The following is a 3,618-nucleotide window of genomic DNA, read 5'->3' as shown; positions in this document are numbered from 1 at the left end:
GTGACTATACAGAAACCTGTGATTAAATTAATATCGACATAACACTAACTAATTAGTTATGTTAGACAACGCATACAAGCTCAGTGTTAATGTGAACTTATATTGTCATAGTGTCTATACCTGACATTTTGTAACGTCAAGGCCTACTTTGACATGTAATAGCCAGTAAGTTCCTAACTGTGTCTGTCCAACATTGTGGGGGCTCTGTTTTTTTTTGAGGGACTATGGAATCAAGAGCTGGCTTGCACACTAGGGTAAGTAAGTTTGTTTAGGTAAAGTTAGCAAAGTTATTTTATGCTAATGCTGACAGTGTGTACTTACCATTCGCAGGCATCTACTAGACAGAAGACGGTCATTGCAAATGGGCTCCTTATTATGTTTGGAATCCAATGAGTCCAGCTCAGATATATAGGGCTGAACATGTCAGTTGCCATAATGCCTAATGTCATAATGCCTAAGGTTACTTTTAAATGTAGGCTAATAGATTACAGATGACTAGTTACCCTGTTACAATTGTAATAAGTAATGTAACTGTTTAAATCACTTCAGCAGAGTAACGTAACCTATTATATTTGGTTACTCTTTGATTACTTTTCTAATAAATGTTTTAAAATGGGCAATAAAGCTGAAAAATACTAAAAACATAAGTTTATACTGGGAACTGGGCACTGTAAACCTTATAGCAGTAGTACTCTACATGGACTGCCAAATACAAAATGAATTAAGATCAGAATGTTTTGATTTAGATTTTTTTGTTCTATGCAGAACCACCAAAATAAATCACGAGTATGTAGATCACAAAAAACAAACTGCCTTGATGTGGTCAGGTGGTCACTGCCAGGCATGACAGAGTGGTTGATTAGAGCAATGCACATTGCGTTAGGGTTAGGTTTAGGCAGACGACTGGCAGAAGACAGGCAGTGCAAATTCAAATGAGAACCAATCACGAACGCTAAAACTTTTAGCACATACTGCCAGATGAATGGAGCCTGCCTAAACATAGAGACGCTCCTACCCCAATGCTGTTTCATTCAAATTTGTCCCAGCAGGTTTGCTGATATGCGTTACCTAACACCATTGCATGTAAAACGTTACTCCCCAACACTGAACATGGTTAGCATGCCGACCAAGTTTGGTGTCATTTGAACTGTAATTTAGTTACTTTTTTTCCCTCAGTAACTGTAACAGAGCACAGATACATTTATTTTGTGTTTTATTACATGTAACTAGTTTCATGTGAGTTACATCTAGGATGTTATTCCTTAATATCTGTTGAGTCTTTTACTTATCAGAATGACCAACTTTTAAGAGTGGGAGCCAAATAAAAACCCAGTCACTTCAAAAAGTCCTCTGTGTAACAGGAAATGGTTTGGAACACTAATTACATCAACTACTCTTTTTAGCAGCATTGTATGGTCACTTCAAGGGCTACTGTGCATGTGTGTATATGTGTCTGTGTGGGTGCGCACGTGTGTGTGTGTGTGTGTGTGTGTGTGTGTCTGTGTGTGTGTGTGTCTGTGTGTGTGTATGTGTGTGTGTCCAGCACCATGCTGTGAGTTATTTCATGGAGGTTTCTGCAGGTTTGCTGCAGAAAAGACGTAAATTGGTATTGTAGCAGTGCCCCAGTCTTGTGGTTTGAGCCAAACCATCTGTTTCAGTGGGTCTGGATCTATTTTGAGCCTTCTGCACATTTTGTTGCCACATAATATTAACCATAACTCTGCTTGCTTACTCTTACTCTGCTGCAATTGTTTGTTGCCAGGCAATACAAGGTTATTAATAGTTATAACTATTGGTGCATTGATAAATTCAAATAGAGTAACTGTCATAATAGCGACAATTTCATTTCAGTTGGTCAATCAGCCAGGGGCACTTCATTATATTTGGCCATTATCAATTAAACTACATTATTATCATAATAAGCATGCTTTCAGTTAAAAAATCCATTTGAAAGGTCCTCCAACTCGTAATTTGTAGTGAGAAACTGGGGACTTTTCTTTGAGTTCCAACCTCCAGACATGTACTTCACTGACAATAGGTAGTGTTTATACAGGTAGTATTTATATGTGAATGATACAATCAAGAAATAATGGATCATGAGTAAACGCAGGTGAAGATTCCAGCCAGTAATGTGCTGTGGAGCACTTAAACTAAATGAAGGAAGTTTGAATTATAAAACAACTCTCTAAGCATAGATTTGCTATTACTAGCACTTAAAGGGATAGTTCACCCAGTTCACTGTGGCATCTGTGTCAGACATGAAAGGTGCTTGACCAAATTTGCAGTATTTGATGACTTGGGAATGAGAATATGTTGGAAATAATACAAAGTTTTTCAGACATTCTAAAAATCCCTGTAATCTTTCATTTGTTCCTGTTTCATTTCACCTAAGTTAGAATTTGTTTGAATCACATGTCAAGGACTTTAAATAAGGCAGATCATTTTGTTATTTTTGTCTCAAGATGCTGTCAGTTGCTTCTTGAAATTTTTTGAAACAGACTGGTATATCTTGGAGACAAATAAAATTATTTCACCACATTGGCCAATTTTTTTCATTTTTTTCACGACCTTTAGATTTGAAGACTCAGTGCTACATTATGCAACTTGTTAGTATGAAGATGTTTTGCAGGGCATTCTTCTGGTATTCCACAGTGGTGAAATGTTGTCATTCCCCATGTTTCAAGGATATGAGTGCTTCATGTAACTTAAATATGTTAAATATGTACCAAAACACCCACACTCTCACTGTTACAAAGTTAAAAGCCAAACTCTCCTTCTCACTCACCACTATTTGTTTTCTACTATTACCTTTCTCTTCAACTATATTTTTATTTCCCAGGGACATAACTTTAACATTAATATATCTGCTTTATGGGATGGATTTATATGTACATATTAGGCATTAAACCTATAGTACAGACCTTTCCACCTCTGTATGATTTGTCTTCCTCTTGTGGCAGTAAATTACACAGTGTTTGAAAAATACACTTTCAGGTTGCACAGGGGGAATGCCTTTCATGTGCAAAGATAAACAGGAAAAAATAGTCTGAGAGAGTTATGGAACTTGTGAGACAAGGTCTCATGCTATAATTACAGTTACACAATTCTCATAAATTGTGAGGTGTGGTTGATGTGCGAGTTATAGTGTATGCATGTATACATTCATTCATCCTCATTTATTCATTGTTGGCTGCTTTTCTGGACCCAAGTCGCAGTGGCAGCAGGCTGAGGAGGTCAGTCCAGACAATATTTTCCATGGCCACATCCACCAGCTCTCCTGGTGGATCCAAAGGCATTCCCAGGCCAGCTGGGCTACATAATTCCCCCAGCATGTCCTGGGCCGCCCCCGGGGTCTCTTCCCAGGTGATCGTGCCTGGAACATCTCCACCGGGAGGCGCCCAGGAGGCATCCTGTCTAAATACCCGAACCACCTCAGCTTGTTCCTTTTAATGCAGAGAAGCAGCAGCTCTACTCCGAGCTCCTCTCAGATGTCCAAGCTCCTCACCCTGTTCCTAAGGGTGCACCTGGGCACACTGTGAAGATAACTCCTTTCCACCACTTGTATCTATGATCTAATTCTTTCAGCCACTACCCCGAGCTCATGACTATAGATGAGGG

This window comes from Myripristis murdjan, chromosome 15 (assembly GCF_902150065.1).
Source record: "Myripristis murdjan chromosome 15, fMyrMur1.1, whole genome shotgun sequence".
NCBI lineage: Eukaryota > Metazoa > Chordata > Actinopteri > Holocentriformes > Holocentridae > Myripristis > Myripristis murdjan.
The sequence above is the reverse complement of the archived record's forward strand: the minus strand, read 5'-3'. Positions refer to the sequence as shown.